Source organism: Lissotriton vulgaris, chromosome 7, assembly GCF_964263255.1.
Source record: "Lissotriton vulgaris chromosome 7, aLisVul1.2, whole genome shotgun sequence".
Taxonomy (NCBI): Eukaryota; Metazoa; Chordata; class Amphibia; order Caudata; family Salamandridae; genus Lissotriton; species Lissotriton vulgaris.
Window position 1 is genome coordinate 1392985833 of NC_141695.1, and position 17129 is coordinate 1393002961.

Genomic DNA, 17129 nt, shown 5'->3' on the forward strand with positions numbered 1-17129 from the left:
TCCCACTGTCCGTGCCTTCTCGATCCCCCCACTGCACTCGCGTTTGCAATGCAATGCAATAGGTCTTGCGTAAATGCGAGTCCTATTGCATTGCAAATGCTTGTTTAATTATTTACTACCGCTGTTTCTTTCAATTGGTAAAGTCAACTTTTTCTTGTAACCTTCTCCCTGTGGTGCTGTGAGTCCATCCTTTCTGTCAGCAGCAGGGCGCCTCCTCTGTGCCGGCTAGTTCTTCTTCTGTGTTGATGTGGCACTGTAGTTTTCGTTCTGGGTTCCAGTTCCCGCCCCTCCCTGGATGAACCCAGCTGGTGTGTCACGTGATCTGTGGTCATCATCATCCGCTGCAGGTCTCTCATAAATGTGAGTCCTATTGCATTACAAATGCTTGTTAAAGAGGCTATTAACGCACCATTATTTGGCTGGTGTCATCCTATTTTCAGTACTATACAGCGTTATGTGAGGTAAACAGATGCTAGATTTTGAGGTTTGAGGCAATATTAATAATCCTGCACTTGTCGCATCACATCTTTTCGGGGCCATCATTCCTCACTACTTTTGGTGGCAGTTTTCGTAGATCTCACTCCCGGGTCCCTTATCTAGACTCCCCTTTTTGACTGTGAGCGTTCTAGTTTTAGATTTGTTCAAAATAGGCTATTTGAGGGAACAGCACAAACCCAGGAAGGTCTATGGGAAGGGAACCTGGTGGGATATTGATACCAGCATCCAAGAGGGAAATCAAGGTAGTGTAGTGTAGTTCCTATTTTCCCAATAGGCCCTGCGCATTGGAATAACATAAACAGTAGTATAGACGTAGAAGTGCGGATCTTCCAGGTCTCCACCGACCATGCTAAACTTAATTGGGTGTGTTACCAACTAGCTCAGAGGTCACTGGAAACTTTCTTGACTGAATAGGAAGTGATCAGCTTCCCTGGTACAGACAAGAAGGGATTCAGTTTTCCAACAACCGCATAAACATGACAACTTTGCTCCTTAGAATAAGAGTCCATCTCTAGAGTTGTGTGAAACAATAGACAGTTATTTTACTCAGTCAGTTTTGTGCAGATTACTTTCACCAATATGCAGAGAATAGAGAGACGGGCGTTTTCAATAAAAAGGTATTATTTATTGAACAGTCTTTCTTCTCATACAAGAGAAATTAATTGCCACAATTGCAAGACTTGTTATTATAAAAAGTGCATACAGTAAAATGAGTATTGCGAAATAATACTGTAAAAGCATTGATATGGTTTCTTAGCCATACAATGGTTTAAAATGAATAAAACATATATACATTCATATATACATTTAGCTAACGTACTCAACTGGTGCTTCTAACTACGCCTACCCCAGTGTACCTGACCTAAGCCTAATACTTGGGAGGGAGTAAGCAAGTAGCAGTTTTAGTTAAGTTGGTTTTGCCAAGGTTTGCTTCAAGAATTCTCTCTAAGGTTTAGTCAACACCATACCTCTGGAATAGAATGTTGGAGGTCTTGTATCTCCTTCCAGGACTCGATATCCCAGTCACTCGCAAGAGTAGGCTGGAAACGCCGGAGCTGGATTTTCTCGGCAGGAGAAAAGACAGCGTCTCTCTCAGCGCATCGAGGAAGAGGAGGAGGGGCAGCTTGTATCTGCTGGGCTTTGCAGGGGACAGCTGTTCTGCTCCTATGTTCACCACACCATCGTTCGCTGATGTTGTTGAGGCAGCTATAGCATCAGTATCAGCGTGGCAGCGTTAACTTCAGCGTTTGCTTAAAGGCAACGTTGGTAATATTTATACCTGAAAGGTGCCTTGTTTGACGTAGGTTTTTGGACATAAGACGTCAATAAAGATGTCACTAGGAAGTGATCGTCTCTTAGTGCTCATTAGAGTTCTATTAAAAATCAAAACATAGCAAGCTGGGCTTTCCCAGGTTGCTGAGTTTTTATCTTGTTGAAGAACTCGGAGTGTAATCTAGGAATCTTAGATAGTGGCTTCTGCTGTGTCATTTGCACTAATGAGCTGCAGAGGAAGCTGCAGAGGAAGAGATTCTGAAATGTGGCTCTGATTGTGTGAGGCCAGAGACGAGTTTCTGAATATTGCATTTGATCGGTTATGCCAATATAGGGGTACAAAGGGATTATAGCCGTATAGGGGCATAAGGTCACAGTATTGATCGGGGTCCTAGATTATAACGCGACACTCACTCCACGAATTTATGTCCATCAATTTAATAAAACTATAGCAAAAGATGCATGTGTAACATTACCCACCCCAAAATACATATATGCATTTGAAATGGCGTATCTGAAATACATGGATGTACTGTACGTCTTTAAGCAAAGAAATCATTCAAAATTATAGCATATGTAATCAAGGAACGATTTTGCGAAAATTACACATGAAATATCTCTTAATACAGAAAAGAAGGGCGAGATAATTTCATCACGTATAAATGCATTTGTTATAAAATGAGCTAGAGGCTGGTGTAAAGTTATTATGTATCTAGATTTACCTAAAAATAGAAGCTTCTGTTCTTTATGAATAGGTCTACTTTAAGCAAAGAATTTTCGTGCCAGAAAAGGTAAATATTTAAAAAAAATGTTCAATTCAAAAAAATTCTTGTTGAACGGGGGAATAGAGTTCCAATGCTTTTCAGCAGTTTTTGTTGTTCAAAACTGAAGGCCGAATTCAGAGTTCATGGGAACGCTGTGTGTCGGAATGCTTTTCTAAAGTTATTGTTTCTGTTCAGGGGAGAACATCATATCAGACAGGCTCTCAAAAAATTGGTCTACAAATTCAGGTGACAGTTCGACCAAGTTCGATAGTGCTGTAACTTGGCAGGTGTGAGAATGATTGCTATCATCAAAGTCTGGATCAGCAATGCTCACAGAAGGTCGTACCTGGGTGATGTCGCTTTTATTTCTCGCTCCACTGTTACCACCTAGTCGTAGCACAGGAGTCCCAACGAATGCCGTCATCAGGATTGGTAGCCGCTGGGGACAACACAATGCGTGAGCCGTTATAGGACTTAGCAAAGTATCGATATCCATTGGTACTGCTGATGGAAGTGCAAGACAGATGTCCAACACGCACTCATCTCCGCATAGCATACATCGAAGCACAGGTAAGATGCAGGTCTGCCATATCGGTCTGAATGAAAGAAACCAGGTCATGTTTAGATTTCTCAGCCTGGCCAATCCAAGGACTCTAGTTATTCTGTCCCGGTAGCGCACTGCTAGGATCGTTTCTTTCATCCTTGTAGGAGTCATGTCTGAGCTTTGGCTTGCCATATCGGAGCAGGAGGGTCAAAAATAAAATGCCTGCTACAAGTCCCAAAAATAGGGGTATGCCGCCAAAGACTGAATGGACAAAATTAGGAATGATTCCTAGAATTGCTTTGAATGGTGTTAGCAGTCCCGTAAAAATCGTCTTAAATATGCCTGGGATGCCTGTGGCACTAGACATGTTAAGGAGTTGGCTAAGCATTTCTGCGAAATGCACGGGGCAATTTGTTGATAAAAGGTCATGAATCTCTGTAGCCGTCTTTGCAACTAGGAGATCATACGTCTCTTTTGATGACGTGATGGGCACTGTTGCCTGTAAAAGCACAGACTTCATTCTGCTTAAAGTATCAATTCGTATAGAAGAGAAATTTAAACGAGGCCAAATGGGAGTCTGAGTGTCTCCAGGGCCGTTTGGAAACAATGCTTGCATACAGCATTTGACCATGGATGTTACGCTTACGAGATAGGCTTTTCCTGGCAAAAGGCCACAACAGCTGTGATCCGTTATTAGAATGTAACTCCCATTTGCGAGTTGCATAAAGAAAGGCTCTATCTACGTTGCAGGTGTGACATGCTGGTGGCATGAAAGGTTGTTAGAATTTCCTTCACAGGCTCCATGTAAATTAATACCCTGGCACAAAAGTATACCGCTTAGTGAATGTTTACAGTTTTCACCACTAAGAAATACATTTTTTTTGCTTTCACTATAGCATGTGTGTGTGTATGGTAATTTCCATGTTGACTTAATGTATCCTTTACCCAATCGTTCATACTGGCCAGTAGGTATGTATTCAAGGCATTTTTTAAATAGGAAAGTTGTTATCGGAATTGTGATAATGCCGTGTATTATCCATTCAATGACAGGACTTTCTGACATTGTCAAAGGTAATCTCTCAAGTTTTTCGATGCTCAGGATTGTATAGTCTGCTCCTTTCTGTGCCAAGCTGATTTGTTTATCAGTAAGGTTAAAGATGGAAAACAATGACGTTGTGTTGATTAGACGCCAAGGCACATAGCCTGAATGAAGATTTTGCAGCGTCCAGCCTAACTGTACAATAGAACGCAATTGTGTCTGGCCATGCTGTAACATTAGCAAGTCTTTGTCTATTATATCTATGGCAGATGATACAATACTGTCCAACGAATATATTCTGGAGGACAGAGTCATTAACCCATTGTCCACTACAGAAAGTGATTTTTCCAAATTAATACGATCAATTTCTCGTATTTTTTCAGCTGTTTCAATTTGTGTGACTTTCCAAGCCTCGTTGTATGCAGCATAGATGCTGGCGGCTATGAAGCGTTTTTGACGCTGTTTGCGTGGTCCCATAATAAAATCGCGCAAATCAGCACCATCTTTAAGTAAAGATAAGTGTTGCTTAATTTCAGCCAGTGTAGATGATTCTAGCCATTCAAGGCACAGCTTCCCTACACTGTATGTTGTTACTATCCCTGGATGTTGTCTCTGGGAGTATCTAGGGTCTTTTCTGGTCATTGTTAACCCCTGTGTTTTATTCAGAAATCTATCTTGACAGTTGTTTGTGTCAGTAGGCCAGATTAACCACTTTTTCCAATCAGGATGTGTTCTGTTTAGATGTAAAATTTTAGATACGTCTATCTCAATATCTGTTGTTGCATTATCAGGTATTGGCTTCGGAATAGACGGTTTGTTAAGGTCTTTGATCTTAGCTAGGCCAAGACAGGTTGTTTGGTGAATTGTTTCATTTAAAAACATTAATTGTTCTGGGATCATGCAGGCTTGAAATAATGCTTCTATGCCTTGTACCTGCCAATCTTTTGTACCCCAGATTGTTTTTGTTTCAATGTTATTTTTCCAATAATCAAAACCAAATGTCATCATTTTTTCATAAAATGCTTCTGAATATATCAATTTAGTATTTGTCAGCATTGTTTTCAATCCTGTTTTATCCAACAGTTTATAATAAAACGTTTCGACATCACTGGTGTTAAACCCTGAGAAGTACTGGAATTTCTCATAGAATGTCTTAGAACTGCTTTTAGGTGGTGTAGCACAATGTTCCCATTGGTTATATTTAAAAACATTTCTAGGCTGTGCAGATTTATGCAAGTAATGATCTCCATAATGTGTGTAGCAGAACATCTGTTCATAACTAGACGAACCTTGTAAATAATCATGTTCTGTGAATCTAGCTGACATTACTAAATCTGACATCATATTATTAATACTTTCAAAGTCCCAATCATCAAAGAATGTACTAGGTTTTACAAAGTCACTTAAGGAAACCTTGAATTGATGAGGATATTTCAGGATTTCGACCGGACCATATATTTCATAGTCAGTTTTCTCCCATACTACCCCACCGGGTATTGGAATGGCTGTGACATTTACTGTTGACAGTTCTCTTTTCTTCACGTGGGATGATCTGTGTGGTTTGAGGACTAAGTTGATGTTCTGACTTGCTGTGTCCATTGTACTATATTTTCCCTCAATGAATTTTCCCAAACAAAGTACCATGATGAGCCAAAGCAGTAGGAAAAATACACCTAGTCCAAACCAGAACTCTAACCATGGAGAAATAAGGTAAATTTCCTTGAGTTGATGAAAGAGTTCTGTTGCTTTTTCTTTAAAAGTCTTTTTTGTTTCTGGCATCACTTCGGGGTTGCTTTGATCCTCAGAAAAGTTATGGAAGTTGATGAAGTAGCCAGAGGCAGTTCTGTCAATTGTTGGGATTGTTCTTTCAATTTGTCTTTCGGTAGCACATTCTGATGCCACATCATTGTAGACTGGTGTTTCTTGACGAACTGATTCAATCTGTGTCTCAAGAGGCACAAGTTCCATGGCATTATTGCATAGTCCCTCTCTGCGCACTGCAGGCTGATCGAATGTGATTAGTCTTTCAGTTTGAACCTCCTGGATTGTTGCAAGTTTGGGTATTCTGTTGTTTCTCGGGAGTCCACTGGGCCTACTGTTGATTATAGGCCACATGCTTGTGGTTTTACCAGGTCGATTGATACAACTCTGTTCTCCTTTTTACCAGCAAGGGGCGGTAGTACTACTGATCTTGTTCCGTTGACTGCTAAGACAGGTACTGCTTTTCTGTAAGAAGGCCCAAATTCTTTCTTCACTGCTATTTTTTCTCTGACTAGATCCCCAATCTTTGGAATCCAGACAGGCCTTGCTGGGGCTGGTGGTGCCTCGTCAGTGGTAGCTGGCTGTTGCTTTAACTTTATGTTGCTTAAGGATTTTCTTGTTTCATTCAAGTCCTGTAACACAGCCAAACAATCTTTGATGTCAAAGTCTGTTTTCTTATCTTCTACCACTGATACCTGACTATCTAAGTCCTGAATTCGCATTCTAGTTCCGAACAATAGTTCGTATGGGCTGAAACCTTTTAGAGAATTTCTTGGCAAGTTGTTTAGACTTAACTGGACACTTATTAAATGTTTGACCCACCCAGCACCCGAACCTAATACCTTCGCTGTTATAGATTGCTTTATTTCCCGTTTTTTTCTTTCTACCACACTGTTCCCTTCGGGGTGTGATGGACAAGAATACCGCAAGCCAACACCCATGCTGGCGATGGCCTTCTTATAAGCTCGAGAGCTGAAAGCAGGACCCTGGTCAGAATGGAACATGGAAATTGCGTATGTGCCGATAAAGACTCGCAGATCTTTTATAACCGGTCTGGCGTCAGCCGAGCGCTGGGGCCACATTTTTTAAGTGGATTTAGCCTTAATGATGTACATTAGAGGTCAGGTACGTGAATCCGCATCTTCCTGGGATAACTCAGATTACAAGATTGCGTGTGTTGTCACGTGTATCTAATTTTGTTTTTGCTAACATGTCTGTTTGCAGTGATCTCAAAATTTCTGTGTGTTTTTGAGTCCAGATGATTTGTTTAAAATCAGGTTTAATTAGTTCGTAGAGAGGTTTAACCCTCTCTGCGTAATTTAGAATGTAAGTTCTACCGAAATTCAGAAAGCCTAGAATCGATTGTAAGTTCTTCAGCATTTTTGGAGCTTGGAGTACAGCGCACTTCTCTAAGAAGTTGTCCGCTAGGCTTTTTCCTTCACTTGATAATTCGTATCCTAAAAATAATACTGTCAGATGGGCAATTCAGGACTTTTTTTATGTTGAATTTGTAACCCTCTGCTGCGAACCCAAGTATAATGGTGTTCACTCTTTTCAAGTGAGTCTCCAAGTCGTCGTCTGTGAGATATCATCTGCGTAAGATAATGCCTCATCATCATATATTTGTAGTAACTCTGTTACTCTAGCTGAGAATAGTCCTGGGCTTTTCTTGAATCCCTGTGGGGGCCTACAGAAATTTTTCTGTGACCCCATTACTGAGAAAGCGGTCAAGTATCTGTTTTCTGGTGCAATGTTTTGACAAAAGAAACCATTAGATATGTCTAATGTTGTTTTATATTTTTTCCTAACTATGTTGTTCATTAGTGCAGCACTATGCGAATTTTGTACTGCAAATGTTTTGCAACATGCATTAAGGTGTCTGTAGTCCAAAACTAGACGATATGAATTGTCTGGCTTGGAGACAGGAAACAAAGGATTGTTCATTTGAGAGGTGCATGTTTCAATCACCCCCTGGTATTCAAGTTGATCTAAAATCTCCCTGACTTGTTTTTTAGGTTCTTGCTTAATGGGATACTGCCTTTGTGCAGTCGGTTGACTTTTTAACTGGATTTTGTGAGGAGGAGAGTCCTCATCCCATCCTACATGATTTTTATAAAATGCCAGTGCCTGGGCTACTGCCCATTTCCTTGCATAAGTATATTTTTTGTGAATCGGAATGTGATTCGAGAAGGCAGGCATAATCATTTCTTCGCCACAAGGGCACTCCCTGACAAACTCTGGGGGCCAATCTTTTTCAGCTAACAGAATGTCATAGCCTTTTGAGAGTTTATCCCAAAATAGACCCCTTATTTTCCTAGTTTTATCACCCTCTATACGCAATGTTATTTCGTATATCTTATGGGGCTCGCTAAGTCTGGTGTCGGCAGTTTCTACCTGAATGTATTCATTTGTGTCCACTGTCTCCAGATGACTCATCAGGATCTTGCGGGCTATAGTGATTTCTGCTGCACTGTCTAACATTGTCTTTGCCCACTCCCCGTTTTTCAACTGTGTCCTCAGTATTCTCGGCATGTTCGATTACTCTAATACTGGCTACCTTCTTTTTTGGAAATTGTGATTTTTTACTTTGAGCAGGTTCCTTGTCTTTGGACTTGGTGTGCTCTCCTGGGTCTGACCGTCCTCTTCTTTCCGATTTCTGCGAAAAAGATCGAGAGGGACATGTATCAATACTTTGATATCTATCAGGCTTCCTAAAATTATCCCTATTTCTAAGGTTATATCTTTTCTCAGAGGGCTCCCTCTGGGGAGACTGGTGTTCTCGAGTCGGAGTTCTTTCCCTCCGTCGAGGAGACCTTCTTCTGGACTGGAAAACTTTTTCCTTGGGAGTGGATTGTTTATTTCCATCCCAACTCTTTTTAGGAGTGTTTGAATTATTTTTAATAAATAATTTTTCAGGATTTTCAAGCAGTTGGGGCTTTACTGGTTTTCCACCCAAGCTGTCTCTACCTAGTTCTTCATAGCATTTTTCTATGATTCTGGCAAGCTCAATTGGTTGATCTGTTATATCTGTTTCCTTCAACTTCTGGCGGATTGCCACAGATGCTGCTTCTCCTTTTATATTGGCTAGTAATATAGCCGAGACCTGCTTGAAGTCCTTCAGTAATTTCATACCAAGAGTTAAAGCAGGTTCTGGACCGTATTCATTTTGAATCTGTTTTAGCACTTCTGGTATTACCGCCATAGACGGAACACCATGTGTTTTTGTGTAAATGGAAGCAAAGACTGTACCCCAAGTGTCACAGTCCTCCACGTGTGGTGCGACCCCCATAGGAAGGCAGATGGTCAGGATCCTATGTTTTTCAATAGGGGTAGTATTCGGAAATACTGCCCCTATTTGAGTAATTTTCTGCGCTAACCAGAAAGGAATTTGTTCCCGTTTTATGGGTGTTTTACCAAGACATGACTGTATGTTCTGTGGTGTAATTTTATTGGTGTTCCCCTGATGAGGGGTCAGCTGTGGTACATTAACAGCTGATTGGACTGTAGCAGTCCGCATTACATATTGGACTAATTGCCTATGTATTTTAATTAATGTTTTTAGCTGTGCTAAAAGTTCTTCTCTAGACATTTTTGCAATGTCCGGATGTGGTGTGTAGCTGGCTAGAACCGTCCATGTTGCTCCTGGTCTACCTAGTGGACCGAGCCTGGTAATATGATCATTGTGTTTTAGGGCGCCTTTAAACCAGAGCAGGTGCTCTTGGAATTTTAATGGGATTTCAGTCTCCTCGAAAGGAGCGTACTCTTCCGGTGGATCCCCTACTATGTAGTAGTGGAACTCGTGTGTTGCGGCGTTTGCCGCTGGAAATTTTATCCAAGAATAGAATACCTCTGTCTGCTGATAGTCGTGTGCCTCTATCACGAAGACGACTGTGCCACCTTGTGTGGTCAGTCCATTTTCTATAAGTTTTGACGTTATAGATTTTCCTAAATGTGCCAGGATGATTATTGCACCTGATTCAGTAGTCCGGTCGGGACCCTGCTGAGTCGCATCTACTGCGGCATCAGTTCCGTTGTTTTCTACTGACATTTTATAAATGCAGGTTTTGCAGAGCAGGTCTCCAAGGAGACAAAGATTAGGTGCACAATATTTTGGAACACTGTATCCTTCAACGTTGAATAAACCAGAGCTTTACATAGGAATCTCTTCCTACTAAGGTCGGGCGCATTTTAACCTTTCACCCACTCCAGACGTCTATTGGAGTATTTACGGGAGAAAGGGGTCTGTGTGAAAAATGCACGACTGAGTTACTCTAACGTCTTGCGTTAGTTTATCGCCTTACCAAACGTTTGGGCGCCATGTAGTGTAGTTCCTATTTTCCCAATAGGCCCTGCGCATTGGAATAACATAAACAGTAGTAAAGACGTAGAAGTGCAGATCTTCCAGGTCTCCACTGACTATGCTAAACTTAATTGGGTGTGTTACCAACTAGCTCAGAGGTCACTGGAAACTTTATTGACTGAATAGGAAGTGATCAGCTTCCCTGGTACAGAAAAGAAGGGATTCAGTTTTCCAACAACCGCATAAACATGACAACTTTGCTCCTTAGAATAAGAGTCAATCTCTAGAGTTGTGTGAAACAATAGACAGTTATTTTACTCAGTCAGTTTTGTGCAGATTACTTTCACCAATATGCAGAGAATAGAGAGACGGGCGTTTTCAATAAAAAGGTATTATTTATTGAACAGTCTTTCTTCTCATACAAGAGAAATGAATTGCCACAATTGCAAGACTTGTTATTATAAAAAGTGCGTACAGTAAAATGAGTATTGCGAAATAATACTGTAAAAGCATTGATATGGTTTTTTAGCCATACAATGGTTTAAAATGAATAAAACATATATACATTCATATATACATTTAGCTAACATACTCAACTGGAGCTTCTAACTACGCCTACCCAGTGTACCTGACCTAAACCTAATACTTGGGAGGGAGTAAGTAAGTAGCAGTTTTAGTTAAGTTGGTTTTGCCAAGGTTTGCTTCAAGAATTTTCTCCAAGGGTTTAGTCAACACCATACCTCTGGAATAGAATGTTGGAGGTCTTGTATCTCCTTCCAGGACTCGATATCCCAGTCACTCGCAAGAGTAGGCTGGAAACGCCGGAGCTGGATTTTCTCTGCAGGAGAAAAGACAGCGTCTCTCTCAGCGCGTCGAGGAAGAGGAGGAGGGGCAGCGTCCGTGGGCAGCTTGTATCTGCTGGGCTTTGCAGGGGACAGCTGTTCTGCTCCTATGTTCACCACACCATCGTTCGCTGATGTCGTTGAGGCAGCTATAGCATCAGTATCAGCGTGGCAGCGTTAACTTCAGCGTTTGCTTAAGGCAACGTTGGTAATATTTATACCTGAAAGGTGCCTTGTTTGACGTACGTTTTTGGACATAAGACGTCAATAAAGATGTCACTAGGAAGTGATCGTCTCTTAGTGCTCATTAGAGTTCTATTACTAATCAAAATATAGCAAGCGGGGCTTTCCCAGGTTGCTGAGTTTTTATCTTGTTGAAGAACTCGGAGTGTAATCTAGGAATCTTAGATAGTGGCTTCTGCTGTGTCATTTGCACTAATGAGCTGCAGAGGAAGCTGCAGAGGAAGAGATTCTGAAATGTGGCTCTGATCGTGTGAGGCCAGAGACGAGTTTCTGAATATTGCATTTGATCGGTTATGCCAATATAGGGGTACAAAGGGATTATAGCCGTATAGGGGCATAAGGTCACAGTATTGATCGGGTCCTAGATTAGAACGCAACAGTAGTTAGGGAGTGAGATATTTTCATTTGCACGGTAGGCAAGGGCAAGGCCAGGCTGGGAGGCAGTTAGTGACCAGCACACTGGAACATATATAATTTTGCGGCTGGTTCAGGTCAGTAGCCTTCCAGACTAGGGAGAGTACTGTGTCTCTCCATTACCCCATGGGCAAGAGAAGGCTAGGCTCACTACGGCCGGGCTGGACAGCGGCATGGGATGACAAAATCATTCCCCCACGAAGGCCCCGAATGGCCTCGGCGGTGCACTGGGCCAAGGGGGACAGTACTGCCCCTGGAGGAAGCGGACTCGATACAGCCATGGAGGGCCATCAAGAGGAGAACAGAGAGAGCCAAACAGCGGGCTCCAGAATGGGCACCGATTCTAGCAAAACTTAAAAAATGGCAGCTGCATAATCAAGGTAGCAGCAATGTTGTTAATGGGTAGGGATGCAAGGGAGTAGCACATTGGGGGTTGCAATGCGGTTGCGTTGGGGTTGGCAGGTATCAGGCATAATAGTTGGCAAGGAAGAGCGGGGCGTAGTTGAGGAAGGAGCCTTGGTGCCAGAGAACAAGATGAGGTTAAAATACAAGGGAAGGAGAGTGCGATTAAGATACAAGGGAAGGAGGGTGCTGAGCTCAAGACCAAGGATCTACACTACGGTGAAGGTTTGAATCTGTTAGGTTCCGTTCATAGGCTGGTAACTAAATAGAAAAGCAGGAAGGGGTTGAGAGTGAACCCGCTGGTGTTTGCAGGAGCTTTAATACCGGAGGGTGCACCAGGGAATTTCTTAGGTAGGCATGCAGGGTTTAAAGGCCCTGGAAGCACAACCCCCTCACGAACTCTTACGGCAGAAGCCACCAGCCTAGTTCTTCAGCCGGGTAACAGCAACAGCAGGAGGTGTCTGCAGGGACACAGCAACACAAGCAGGCATATGGGGTAGGGATGAGGGGTAAGGGTGAGGATTTGGTGCCAAAGTTATTAGGCCCATTAACCTCAGCCTTTAAATAATTTAGAGTGTTGATGTCTATTAACAAAGATGACCGCAACAGCTGAGGGAAGAGTTACACATGGTTTCCGGCTAGGGTACAGAGGTACGAGAGTAAGGAGATGGGCGGATGAAATCTAAGCAGTTAGTGCAACAGACCATTTGGTTAAGAGAAACTGCTCAAAGATAGGCATAGGGTTCCCAAGAAAGGAAAAGGTTAGCACTGGTTTCCCCTTCGATGGTATTGAGCAGGGGGTAGCTCACTTAACCGCATTGTACAGGAGGAAGAGGTCTTCTTTGCTTATTCTTCAGGGTGTCACTGAGGACAGGGCATTCGGAGGTGACACACCAACTTGGGGAATTTTTTGTTGTGAGGCAGCCAGTTTCTGCAGAACGCAAGAGAAGGGATTTGGGTAAACCTTTGGTATCAGAGCAGATAGCTGGACCCAGTTAGGGGGCTGTCATTCTAGGACATTGAGATTGATGCTTTGGCCATCGAGGCCTAGTTACCATAGTGATAAAGCAAACAAAAATGGAGATCATGGGTGATTTGGTGTACCTTGGGCACCAGAGCAGACAGCTGGACCCTGGATGGAGGCTGTCAGTCCAGGGCAGTGTGAATAATTATGCGGCCAATGCGGCCTGGTTACCAATGGTGATAGAGCAAACATGCATAGTTCAGAGGGTTTCCAGAGGATGCTGTGCATTTTCAAGGAGTTTGAGGTTGACCTTTGGGTGCTTTCAGGATAGAACACATTTGGCCCAGTATGGCACTGGCACCCTTGAGCATCGATATTGATCCAGTGGCCACGGAGGCACGGTTTACTGATAGTGATCAGAGCTGCCAATCCCAACACGTGGACTGCAAGAGGATGCTGGACAGTTTTGAGAGGTCATGGGCGAACAAGGGCTACAGTTGACAGCATACCAGGCAGCTTGAGCAGCACAGCACTGTCATTCCTGGGAGTTGGCATTGATTCTGTGACCATGGGGGTCTGGTTTATGGATAGTGATTAGAGCTGACAAGCCCGGCTGTGAGGACTTCCAAAGTAGGCTGAACAGTTCTGGGAGCTCAGGGGCGAACTGAGGCTACCTTTGGCAACAAAGAAGGCAGCTGATCCCAGTACGGTGCTGCCACTCCTGAGCATTGTGATTGGTTATGTGGCCATGGAGGCCTAGTTACCGAGAGAATAAATCTAACAGGTCCATTTTCATGGAATGCCAGACGGAGCTGGATAGTTTTGGGCAGCTCAGGATTGACCTATGTGCCCCTTTGCCAAAAGGGAAGACAGTTGGTCCCTGTACGGGGCTGCCATTCCTGGGCGTTGAGTTTGATTATGTGGCAGGGAGGCCCAGTTACTGTTGAAAGGAAGGCTAACAAGGCAGTGATATGGGACACAATGCCGGCTAAACACACAGCTCTGGCAATGAAGGGCACATTTTTTGAGACATTTTACATTTCACAGGAAAGCTCTATTTCACATGGATGAAATAGCGGTGGGGCGGGTCGCCATGCGGGTTAGACATGAGATAGTATCAAAAAGGGGCAACGTTTCTGGGTCGGCTAAATGTCGCAAGAATATTTCTATTTCACATTAATAGAGCAGTGGGGTAGTCAGGAATCAACAGTATAAAACGTGTGCGGGGACTGAAATTGTTGCGGTACTGGTGTGAACATTTTGGAATTTGAGGGCTTGTTAAGAGCGTGTCATGCGCCTTGGGAGGACGAGGACATAGTAGATGCTTTCTCTTGTTCACAGTGGGCGAGGTTCTATAGGATGGCCACAGTTACAGAGGCTTAAGGGGAGGTCCTGGTTAGCAGGGAGCAGAGCAAACAAAAGGTCAGATGAAGGGCTGAAGATGTTGTACAGTCAGTTTAGCTTGCAGCTGATTGAACAGGGACAGTCTAGAGTACCTAATGCCGGACAGCGGAAAGGTACTGCATTCAGGGGTGGGCTTTTGGGGAGATATACCCCGACGACTGACAGGATTTGGTTATTTGGGTTAGGGAACCTAGGGGTAGGACCCCGACTTTGACGCTGAGGACAGGGGGGCTAGTGTCAGAGGTTATTTGATCTTTGTCCGGGATATGCTCTTGAGAACACACATCTTGGGAAGAATTCCTATGTTACACTTCAGTGGGCACATCCCTTTTAAGACCCCTCCTCAACTTACTTTTTCAGCCAATTTAAAGCACTGATTATAATGCAGTGGGTGCTTGTGAACTTTAGGGATTTCGATATGAGAAAGATCAGAATTGTTATCAAAAAGAGTGATGACATCATCAAGTGCATGATGTCAGATGAGCCATTCAATGACAAAGCTCTGTGCGCCGTGCAAACTATTCTCGCCTTCCAGCCCCTGTAGTGTGTAACACAGGAGAGCAGATGCATGGATCAGTGCTTTAAATGGGCCGGTACTCACCGGTACTGAGTACCGGCACTTCCACATTTTTTAGCCGCCAGTACCAGCACTTTTTTTTTGTCAGGGAGAGTACCGGTACCCTGATAGATGGAACGGCAGGCTCGGGTTTGGAATCTCTTCCAACGCAGGACAGATGCTGCTCTGCTTCCTAATGTTGCACATCACCCAGAGTCCTTGAAGTGGCGTTTTTGCAGACAGGCTACTGGATTAGCAGCACCCATTTGAATTTCCCCACACTGCATGTGTTGGAGAGGGCTTGTATCACACAGTGATTAACAACCCTACACCCTCACCCAAGCTGGTTTTCTTTTCATGATTTTTTTAGCACAGGAGCTGCTTCCCTTTGTGTACCTCTCCAGCACTCATGGCTACATTTACATTAAAACAGCGAGGAATCAGTGAGTGTGAAGGCAGCCCTGCCCGAAAAGCAAAGAATAGCAGGGACCCCTGCAGCACCCCATGAAGAACAACTGGCAATGGATCTGGTTGGGGGAAAACGAGATAAACATAAAAGGAAGGGGGGGGTGAAAGTGTGACAGCTGAAGTTAGATTTGCCACTTTTTCCCGATAAAATACCAGCTACTTGTTCAATTCTGAAATGGGTGCTTAGAAATGTTATTTTAACATACATTTGTGTAACGTTGCCTTGCAGAATTTGCAGGGCAATAGAAGTCATTGAGTATCTATGTCTGGCCACTAGCCCCGCCCTTAACCCCGCCCACTTGGCACACCTCTAGCTTATTTTAATGAGTACCTGCACTTATTTTTCCCCATTTAAAGCACTGTGCATGGTGCACTAGTCACTACACCCCACTTCCTTAGCGCCAGGATGCTCCTTCCGGAGCGACAGTTCGCTCCACAAATATCGTTTAAGATTAACATTAACATTAACACTGGCGTACCACCAGGGGGAAGCAGACTTCCAAAAATAAACGGCCCCTATCATGTTTTAGTCTTTCCAAGCAATAAAGTACAAGACAAATCAAAGTATAACAAATATTAACACAAGACAGACCAACAAAGTCAAGTATTTCCAAGGTACGTGGTGTACAAGAAGGCAAGTGAGACATCTACTTCGTCATTGTTCCTCGTGGTTTTTCGTGAAATGCTCAGTGACAAGTCACTATTGCCTCCTCCCTATTGCCTCTAAGGAACTGTGGGGCTTATTTACAAGCCCCTCACGCCTCGTCACTTTTAATATGAGAAAAAGTGACCTGCCGGCGGCGCAATGGGCTTGTAAATAAGCCCATGTGTTTTTTTTTTTATTAATTGCTGTCAGCAGCTTTAAATAACTAGCTTTGAAGCCATCAAAGGCAGCCCTCGAGCAGTCTCTAGTGATACACGCCTTTGCTGTGTGTATGTGTCGAGTGGGTGTGGTGGGCACACAGTTTCTTTTTGAAACATTAAATGGTTTAGCAATCTACAGGAATCATATGAATATGATTTGTCCCTCCTTTTCTGTAAAAACAATCGAATCTACTAGCCCCTTTCCTCCGAACGCAGAGCCGAAGAACCTGAGCTAAAAACCACCCCAGCCGTGAAGGCAGAATAAACACAGTAAACATCTTCCCTCCCTTCTCCCTCCAGCTCCGTGCCTCGCCTCCCTCTCTGCTCTTTCACCCCATTCCGCCGCCTCCCGCTGGTTCGGTCTGCTCTACAAGCCCCTCCCTTGTTAAACTGGTCTGTGGACTTTCCCCCTCGTGGGTAATGTTTGTAAACACACAGCCCAACCAGGACGCACGCAGGCAGCCAATCCCGGCCCAGCCTACGTCTCTTGCCCCAGGGCTGCAATGGGCGCTGAAGGCCGCCCTGGAACATGTTTTGAAATAAAAACCTGCCTTTTATGAGCAACCCTGACCCTTTCCAGAAGGGCCTGGAGGAGGGCCAGGACGAGGTGGTTTATTTACCATAAGTACTAGACACAAGAAAGATTCAGTTTACAACATTGTTTTGAAAATATGTTGGCTAAAACGTCATTCGTTTTCGAAAAAGTAACAAAGATTAACTCGTGACAGTTCAGTGCTTAGGGGCCTGGAACATTATCATTTTTTCGTTTTCGGCCGCAGCAAATCCCATGTGGT